Genomic DNA, 10531 nt, shown 5'->3' with positions numbered 1-10531 from the left:
ATGGGGTAAAGGAGAATGTATGGAGGACCCATGGAGTGTGTTATGGGATATATGAGAGTGTATAGGGGATGCATGGAGTGTTTTATGGAGAGTGTATGGGGGATGCATGGAGTGTTATGGGGTATTGGAGAGTGTATGGGGGATGCATGGAGTGTTATGGGGTATAGGAGAGTGTATGGGGGACTCATGGAGTGAGTTATGTAGAGTGTATGGGGGACGCATGGAGTGCATTACAGGGTATAGGAATGTGTACGGGGGACACATGGAGTGTGTTATGGGGTAAAGGAGAATGTATGGAGGACCCATGGAGTGTGTTATGGGATATATGAGAGTGTATAGGGGATGCATGGAGTGTTTTATGGGGTTATAGGTGTGTATGGAGGACGCATGGGAGTGCATTATGGGGTATAGGACAGTGTATGGGGGATGCATGGAGTGTGTTATAGGGTATATGATGGTGTATGATAGATCCGTGGAGTGTGTTATGGATGGTGAACAGGGGACGCATGGAGTGTGTTATGGGGTATACGAGAGTGAATGGGGGACACATTGAGTGGGTTACGGGATATAGGAGAGTGTATGGGGGACGCATGGAGTGCATTTCGGGGTATAGGAGAGTATGGGTTATGCATGGAGTGTGTTATGGGATATAGGACAGTGTATGGTAGATGCGTGGAATGTGTTATGGATGGTGAATAGGGGATGCATGGAGTGTGTTATTGGGTATACAAGAGTGTATGAGGGACACATGGAATGCATTACGGGGTATAGGAGAATGTATGGGGACGCACAGAGTGTGTTATGGAGAAGGCATAGACTGCACTTTGGGGTATAGGAGAGTGTATGGGGGACACATGGAGTGCTTTCCGAGTTTAGAAGAGTTTATGGGCAACACAGAGTGTGTTATGGAGAGTGTATGTGGGATGCATGGAGTATGTTGTGGGGTGTAGGGCAGTGTATAAAGGACACAAGGTGTGTGTTAGGGGGTATAGAAGAGTATGGGGACACATGGAGGGTGTTATGGGGTATCGGACAATGTGTGGAGGACGCATGTTGTTATGGGGTATAGGAGAGCGTATGGGGGACGCATGGAGTGTGTTACAGGGTATAGGAAAGTGTATGGGGACGCTTGGAGTGTGTATGGGGGATGCATGGGAGTGCGTTATGGGATATAGACAAGTATATGAGAGATTTATAGAGTGTGTTATGGGGGACACATGGAGTGCATTACGGGGTATAGGAGAATGTGTGTGGACGCATGGAGTGTATCATGGAGACTGTACGGTGGACTAATGGACTGGGTTACGGAGAAGGCGTTTAGTGCGCTTTGGGGTATAGGAGAGTGTATGGGGGACATATGGAGTGTGTATGGGGGATGCATGGGAGTGCGTTATGGGGTATAGGACAGTGTATGGGGGATGCATGGAGTGTGTTATGGGGTTTAGGATAGTGTATGGTAGATGTGTGGAGTGTGTTATAGTGTTGAATAGGGGACGCATGGAGTGTGTTATGGGGTATACGAGAGTGTATGGGGGATGCATTGAGTGCGCTACGGGGTATAGGAGAGTTTATGGGGGTTGCATGGAGTGTCTTTGGGGGTATAGGAGAGTGTATGGGGGACACCTGGAGTGCGCTGTGATGTAGAAGAGTGTGTAGGAAACATATGGGGTGTGCTATGGTGTTTATGAAAGGGTATGGGGACACATGGAGAGTGTATGGGGATACATGGGGTGTGCTGTGGGGTATAGGAGAGCATATAAGGACCACAGGGGGACCCATTGGGTGCAGTAGAGAACATGGGGTAGGATGGTTTCCAGGGTTCCCTATGAGCTCCCCATAGTGTAGATGTGGATGTGGGGGTCATTGTGGTGGGTGGTGTGATGGGGGAGGGGAGGGGTGCACAGCACTCCCCATAGGATGGATGAATAGATCCCGGGATTGGTATGGAGTACGATGTATATGGTGAGAGGTAAGGTGTGTATAGATGGGGGGGGGGGGGGTACTGGCTCCTCCTCCTCCCCCTAGTCCCCTGTGGGGGGTGTAGACTTGTCTTTGTAGCGGGACGCTCTGAGTGATGACAGTGACCCCCATACATTGCCATGTCTTCTCTCCTCCAATCATAGAGATCCAGCTGTTTGGATTGGAAGGAAATATGGAATCTGGTGACACACCTCATTCTTTTACAGTGGAACTGATCTCAGGAAGAAAAGGTTTTCCATCTTCTACAGCCGTGGTCTCCAAACTGCGGCCCTTTGTCCAGCCCTTGGGGCACTATTCCATCCACTGATGGCAACAAAGGGACATAATTCCCCCTACTGGCACCAATGAAGGGGCGCATTTCCTCCCAATGAGAGCAGTAATTATGCCCAATGACACCAACGATGGGTCACAATTCCTCCCAATGACACCAACAATGGGTCACAATTCCTCCCAATGACACCAACGAAGCTTCACAGTCCCTCTCAATGACACCAACGATGGGTCACAATTCCTCTCAGTGATACCAACGATGGGTCGCAATTCCTCCCAATGACAACAGTAATGGGGCCCATTGACACCAACGATGGGTCACAATTCCTCCCCATGACACCAAAGACGGTCATAATTCCTCCCAATGACACTCATGATGGGTCACAATTTCTCCCAATGACACTCATGATGGGTCACAATTCCTCCCAATGACACCAACGATGGGTCACAATTCCTCCCAATGACGCCAACGATGGGGCGCAATTCCTCCCAATGACGCCAATGTTGGGTCGCAATTCCTTCCAATGACAACAGTAATGGGGCCCATTGACACCAACGATGGGTCATAATTCCTCCCAATGACACCAAAAACGGTCATAATTCCAGCAGTAATAGGGCCCAATGACACTAATGATGGGTCACAATTCCTCCCAATGACACTCATGGTGGGTCACAATTCCTCCCAATGACTCTAATGATGGGTTACAAATCCTCCCAATGACACTAACGATGGGTCACAATTCCTCCCAATGACACTCACGATGGGTCACAATTCCTCCCAATGACACTCCCGGTGGGTCACAATTCCTCCCAATGACACTCACGATGGGTCACAATTCCTCCCAATGACACTCACGATGGGTCACAATTCCTCCCAATGACACTCACGGTGGGTCACAATTCCTCCCAATGATACTCACGGTGGGTCACAATTCCTCCCAATGACACTCACGATGGCTCACAATTCCTCCAAATGACACTCACGGTGGGTCACAATTCCTCCCAATGACACGCACGATGGGTCACAATTCCTCCCAATGACACTCACGGTGGGTCACAATTCCTCCCAATGACACTCACGATGGGTCACAATTCCTCCCAATGACACTCACGGTGGGTCACAATTCCTCCCAATGACACTCACGGTGGGTCACAATTCCTCCCAATGACACTCACGGTGGGTCACAATTCCTCCCAATGACACTCACGATGGGTCACAATTCCTCCCAATGACACTCACGGTGGGTCACAATTCCTCCCAATGACACTCACGATGGGTCACAATTCCTCCCAATGACACTCACTGTGGGTCACAATTCCTTCAATGACACTCACGGTGGGTCACAATTCCTCCCAATGACACTAATGAATGGTCACAATTCCTCCCAATGACACCAATGATGGGTCACAATTCCTCCCAATGACACTCATGATGGGTCACAATTCCTCCTAATGACACTCATGGTGGGTCACAATTCCTCCCAACGACACTCATTTTTTGATTGAAAAGATACTTTTATTACAGAAAGTATAAAAAACAACATGATACTTGTAATCGGGGTACATCTCACCCTATACTGCGACGCAGCGCACCACATAGCAATACAGTTGCAAGCATACGATAAATACATTCAGAAATAAATACATTCGCTCAGCGGTATGATGCCTGACGTGATGTGCGTAGAGGAAGAACCTCCAGACCAACACGTTGTGCATGACGCCGCTTACCCTGAAACCATAGCATCCTAATACACAGTACTTTTCCTAATGTCACAAAATCATGCAAAAACGAAAACCGACTGTTACACTATACAACAAGCATCGGGTGTGTGGGGGGGGGGGAGGGGGTAAAAAGGGGGAAAACACAGGCCCGAAGCTTTATTGAAGGGACAAAGACACGCAAGGGGGAGTAGGGGGAAGGGGAAATCTTCAGACGTCCTCTTCCTCCTTAAAGTCCATCAAGGTATAGTCTCTGAGCAGACTGAGGACCAGTCTGCGACAGTCCTCAATGGACATCCTCTCCCGCTGGTGGATGAGGTGCTTTCTGGCGCACCATAAAGCGTCCTTAAAACAACACAGCACCCGCCAGGCGCCGTCAATGTCACCCAGAGAAAAAGTTCCACAGAATAGTCCATTCAACACCCCAAAGTGTGTGATGGCTGACTGTGGTACAAAGTCCTTGAGTTCAGGTTCCAGGGCCCCCAACAGGGCCTGAGCAAAAGAGCACTCCCAGAAAACGTGGTGAGACGTTTCCTCGTGGATGATGCAGAAGGGGCAGTGTCTGTATCTGCTCAGGTTCCTGGCATGCATAAATGTCCTGAGAGGCAACCCCCCCTGGATTGCCATCCATGCCAGGTCTTTGTGCCTGTTGGTGAGAATGTTGGAAGAAACATTCCTCCAGACCACCAGGTGTCTGAAGGCAGGCCTGGAACCGACTCCAAAATGTCACTTGCTCTGATAAGCTTGTAGATGGTCTTTGGTTTCCACAAGTCAGGCTTGACTCCCTGCAGCCCCTGCTCCCTGATGAACTTGAAGGTATCCAAGTAGTACCAAGGAGTGTCCCAGTTGTAGGGGATGGAACTATCCCAAGTGTCCCACCCGAGGGACCTCCAGAGAGGCAACAGGAAGAAGCGTGACATTGCGTTCTCGCCAGAGTCCATAATCCTTTTGGGCAAAGTTCTGCGGATGCAGTTGCAAGCAAAGAACACCCTCAGTTGGGTGGCGATGTCGGGCACGCCCTTACCGCCCTTGAGGGGTTCCTTGAACATGACTGCCCGCTTCACTCTGTCCATCTTGGAGCCCCAGATGAAGTGAAACGCCGCCCTGGTGATGGCCTTACAGGTGTTGACCCGTGGGGGCCAGGCCTGGGCGAGGTACTGCAACACAGGGAGAATCTCGCTGCGGAGTACCAGTGTCTTCCCTTCGATGGTGAGGTCTCTGAGGCTCCAAAGTCCAAATTTCTGACGCATCTTAGCCAGTCTCTCCTCCCAAGACTTCAGGGCTGCGCCCTCGGCACCAAACCAAACTCCCAAAATTTTCATGAAGTCTGTCTTGATGCCAAAGGGCATGGATGCCGAAGAAGGCAGGAACCACTTTCCGAAGAGCATGACTTCCGACTTCCCGCAGTTGACCTTTGCCCCCGAAGCTTGGCCGAAGTCCTCGCAGGTCTGGACGAGCAGGTCGATGGAGCGCTGGTTGGCACAGAACACCGTCACGTCGTCCATGTAGAGCGAGCACTTCACTTCCCGTCTGTCTGGTCCCGGTGCGGTGATTCCCCCGATCTCTGGATTCCGTCTGATGCATTCGGCGAAGAGCTCTATACAGCAAACAAAAAGCAGAGGTGAGAGAGGGCAGCCTTGTCTGACCCCGGAGAGGACCGGGAAGGGGTCAGTTTTCCAGCCGTTCACCTGCACGGAACTACAAATGTCGTTATACATAATATCCACATACGAACAGAACATTTCCCCAAGACCAAACCTGCGCAGGGCTCTGCACATAAACCCATGGGAGACACGGTCAAAGGCCTTTTCCTGGTCAAGACTGACCAGGGCCGCGTGCACACGGCGGTCTTTGATGTATTGGACCGTGTCCCGGACAAAGCGCTAGGCTGTCCGCAATCCTGCGGCCAGGAATGCCACAAGTCTGATCCGGGTGGATTATCTGTCCGATGACAGCCTTCAGCCTGTTCGCCATGACTTTGGCGAGGATCTTGTAGTCCACGTTCAGGAGAGAAATGGGACGCCAATTTTTCAAGTCACATCTCTCCCCCTTACGCTTGTACAGGATCGTGATCATCCCCTCTCTCAACGAAGGAGGCATCTTGCCCTCCACCACCATCTCCTCGTACAGCTCGAGCAGGTCCGGGCCCACGAGATCCCACAGCGCTACATAGAGCTCCGCTGGGAGACCGTCGTAGCCCGGGGTCCTGCCTCGCCTAAAGGATTTAGTGGCAGAGTGCAGCTCCTCCAACGTCAAGGGGGCGTTGGTGGCCGACAAACCTGCAGGATCAATAGCATTAGAGATACCTGACAAGAACCTGTCGGCTGCTGCCGTGTCTGTTTCTTTGGGGGAGTAGAGGTCGGTGTAGTAGTCGCTGACCACTTCCATCACGGCCTCCTTCCCTTTCTGGAGCGTTCCGGTCTTGTCACGCAGCTCCGACAGGGGTGTGTGTCCTGAGTGGAGTTTCCTGAAAAAGAAAGAGTTACACTTCTCACCTTTCTCTAGATGCTCCACCTTGGCACGGAAGACAATGTGCCTGGATTCTTCCTCAAAGTGCTTTTTCAAGCTCTTCTTGGTGTCCTCCAGGTCTTGCCTCACGTCCCAGCCACAGAGGTGAAGGTCCTGCAGGGATTGCAGCTGACGCTGCAGTCTCCTGAGTTCCCTCCTCCTGGCACACACTTGCTGGCGTCCCCTGGCCTGAAAGAAGCTGCGCAGCTTGACTTTCACAAACTCCCACCAGTCGCTTACCTTGGGAAAGAAAGACTTCTCCTCTCGCCAGGCACCGTAGATTTCCCTGAGCTCCGCTAGCAGTTCCTCGTCGTCCAGCAGGGTGCAATTCAGCTTCCAGGAGCCTGGGCCCGGGGCAAAGCCCTCTCCCAGGTCACCCCGAAAGTGAATGGCCCTGTGGTCAGAGAAAAAGCAGGGAACCATGGAGAACCCGCGGTGCCTGACTGCCCTAGAGGTGAGCACAAAGTCAATCCTGGAACGCACAGACCCGTCGGGGCGGCTCCATGAGTAGTTCACGGAACCGCGCCCCACGGATCCCACGGCGTCCTGCAGGGAAGCCTCCGCAATCACCTCCCGGAGCAGCTTCGAGGTGGCGTCGAGTTTCGCGTACATGCTGGAGCTGCGCCCATCCTCCTATCGGACAGTTAAAATCACCGCCGATTACTACTGTTCTCGTTGTGACGAGTTGCGTCCGCAGGGTTTGGAAAAGCTCCAGCCGCGCGTTCTTCTCCGGGGAGGCGTACACGTTGATGAGCCTAACGGGCTCCCCCGCCCATGAGCCGTCTATGACCAAAAGGCGGCCACAGACGAGCTCTTGGACGGAGTCAACAGTGAAACGACCTCCTCTGATAAGAACCGCTACCCCTGCAGACTTGCAATCGCCACCCCCAGACCAGTAGGAGGGACCGTGGGTCCACTGGGAGGACAAATGAGTGTACCTCCTCAGAGGGGGAAGGGCGCACTCCTGAAGCATGTAGACATCACTCTGCTGTGTGGAAAGAAAGGTCAGCACAGTCTGCCTCCTAGACACATCCTTGATGCTCCTCACATTAATGGAAAAGATAGAGATCTCAGCCATCATGGGAAAGAGATGAAGGGGTTAGTCGGCAGGGGCTGTGCTTACCTCCCCTGGAGAGGGGGGGCGACCTCTGTGACCTCTGCAGCCTGACCAATGTCCTGGCTCAGACCGATCTGGTTGAGGACCTCGTTGAGGACCTCATCGAAGTCGTTGGAGAGATCTGGTTCCGACCTGGTCAGAGCCCTTTCTTCTTCCACCTCCTCCTCCTCCAGCGTGTCGAGGTCCTCCCCGACGGGGTCGGGACCTGCGACATTCTGGAGGACGGCAGGCCGTTTGGTGGCGGTGGAGGCGTCCTCCGCCGCCGGGCTGGCCTGCTCCTTCTTCCGCTTCCTGTACCCCGCCGCAGAGCTGCTGACGGTGGTGGCAGGGTGAAGGGGCGGGAAATCCTCCTGTGAGGACAGGTCGGGGGGGTGGAACTGGGCCCGGGAGGGGTGGGGCAGGGGGGCAAAGGGCAGGAGGGCAAGGGGTAGGGGGGGCAGGAGGGGCAGGGGGGGCAGGAGGGCCAGGGGCGGGGGGGGCAGGGGGACCAGGGTCGGGGGGGGCGGCCTCCGGCACCGGAGGGGTAGGGGGGGCTGGGGTGGGGGGAGGGGGGTTCCTCTTACCTGGGTCCTTCTGAGGCTTCTGTGGCGCTGGTTTGGCAGCAGGGCCCTTACTCAGGGCCCCAGCATACGTCCTGCTTCTCTCTGGGCAGTCCCTGTAGACGTGCTCTGACCGTCCACAGAGGTTGCAGGTTTTGGACCTCGGGCAATCCTTGGTCTCGTGACCTGCAGACTGGCAGAATCTACATGGAAGCACATGGCAATCCTTACCCTCGTGCCCCGGCTGTCCGCACCTGCGGCATGACTGGGGTTGATCCGGGTAATGTAGGAGTCCTGCTGACGCTCCCAGGGAGAAGCACTGTTGCAGGTGTTGGAGATCTCCAGCGGGACGATCTCTCAGCAATCTGCAAAACACAGCCCACTTACCTGTCCAGAAGCCATTGGCGTCTAGTATCCGGACTGAGTCCTTCAACACGACGCAGAACCTCTGGAGATAGGTGGCAATATCTCTTCCGGGGACGTGAGGGTTCCTCATGGACACCGTTATCCGCCTTTCGTCCCTTTGAATGGGAGAATTCGCAATAGACTTGCAGAAAAGGGAATCGGGCCCAGAGGTCTTCACCGTCTCCCAGTACCTTCTGCAGACCTGTAACGATACAAAAGTTACGAAGAAGATACCTTTCATGAAGGACTGCACCGACAGGGTCTCTGCCTTGCTGAATCCTTGTTCCAGGATCATCTTCTTGCCAAAGACTTCCGGGGTCATGTCCGGGACTCTGCCTTCCACTTCTTTCAGTCGCAGCACGACTGTCTGCTTCATCCAGGGCTCCAGGGGGGGGAGACCGTCTGCAGGGCCGGAGCGTTCTGAGGTGGAGGTGGAGGCGGAGGGGGCTTCTCCCGAAGTCTTGGCTGGGGCGGTGGCGGCGGTCAGCGGCTTCTTGGCGGTTTGCTTATTCTTCCCCATCTTGTCGCAGAGGAGTTCTCAGGAGGGCTTCCAAGAGGTCTTCAGCGGATTCCTTCTCCTTCTTCTTCCTCGGCGGCTTCACTCTTGCTTAGCCTTTGAAAAGGCTATTGAGCGTCTACTGCCCGGAGGTAGTAACGCAGAGTGAACAAGGGGGGGGAAGATCACAAACTCGTTCTGTGTGGGGGCTAAGCCTCAAACCCAATAGCAGCAAGCAGGTGAAGCCGAATTTAATCGACGATCCTACCAGGCCGAGTAGAGGGTACCCCACACAGACCAAATGGCTGGGATAGATACAAGTGGTTCTCAACGTCCTAGCTGGAAGCAGGGACACCCCTAAAGGCAAGGTCGATACTACACTTGATCTTAGCCAAAAGGCCGAGAAGCGATGATGATTGGTCACAATTCCTCCCAATGACACTCATGATGGGTCACAATTCCTCCCAATGACACTCATGGTGGGTCACAATTCCTCCCAATGACACTCATGGTGGGTCACAATTCCTCCCAATGACACTCATGGTGGGTCACAATTCCTCCCAATGACACTCATGATGGGTCACAATTCCTCCCAATGACACTCATGGTGGGTCACAATTCCTCCCACTGTCACCAATGATGAGGTGCTATTTCTTTCTCTGACAACATCCTGGTGCATTGTTTATTCCCACGCACATCAGGACCTTTTCTACTCCCAATAGCCAAAGTCCGTGCCCCCAATTCCTCCTAAAACAAACAAACGGGGCACTTTTGGTGGTACCTCCAGCCTCTTAGCTGTATATTAGGGATGGTCTATATGTCGAACATTGGTTGTTCATGTGCTCACTAAACACATGAACATCTGGGCCGTTTGCCCGCGCGCCCCACAATGTAATACGCTCTGGCGGCACATTGTAATTGGCCAAAGCATTGCATCTGACAACAGGTCAGGTGCAATACTTTGACCAATCACAGCTGAGTTAACAATAAGAGCCATGATCGGCCAAAGTCTCAGCTAGCGGTGATATCATCAATAGCTTCGCCCAATAGTGGATGACAGTTCTCACCGTTTCCAGTCAGACGTACACCATTGGCCGGAGCTAGCAATGATGTCACCGCTAGCTCCCACCCAATTGTTTACCTCTTGACTCCTAAATGTCAGATAGCGGCGAGTTCTTGGCAGGTTTTTTTCATTTCAGCAAGTCGGCGGCGGCGTGATAACGCTGGACGCCGTGATTGAAGATGGATTACAACGCTGGAACCGTTTTTTTTCCCCATAAAGAACGTGTCAAAAACTTGTATTTTTCTTCAATAAAGGATTTTTTCAAAACTCTGGTCTCTATCTTTTCACTCTTTTACCCTTTAGTGAAAGGGTAGGGGTACAAGGGTAGGGGTACAAGTGCCCCTTACTCATTCACAAGGGGAGGCAACATTAAGGCACCCCATTATTTAAAGGGGTACCCTGATGCTAATGAACCTCCTGCCCGCAACCACCCG

General features: G+C 52.9%; 1 pseudogene; it reads right to left on the bottom strand.

Moving 5' to 3' along the window:
• Positions 1–9352: 9352 nt before the first annotated feature.
• LOC149463144 (U2 spliceosomal RNA) lies at positions 9353–9445 on the bottom strand (annotated as a pseudogene).
• Positions 9446–10531: the final 1086 nt, after the last annotated feature.

The sequence above is a fragment of the Staurois parvus genome, unplaced genomic scaffold (assembly GCF_062004578.1).
Source record: "Staurois parvus isolate SC_StPar_1 unplaced genomic scaffold, SC_StPar_1.0 ptg000159l, whole genome shotgun sequence".
NCBI lineage: Eukaryota > Metazoa > Chordata > Amphibia > Anura > Ranidae > Staurois > Staurois parvus.
Note: the sequence above shows the minus strand (reverse complement) of the source record. Positions and strands in the feature narration are given on the sequence as shown.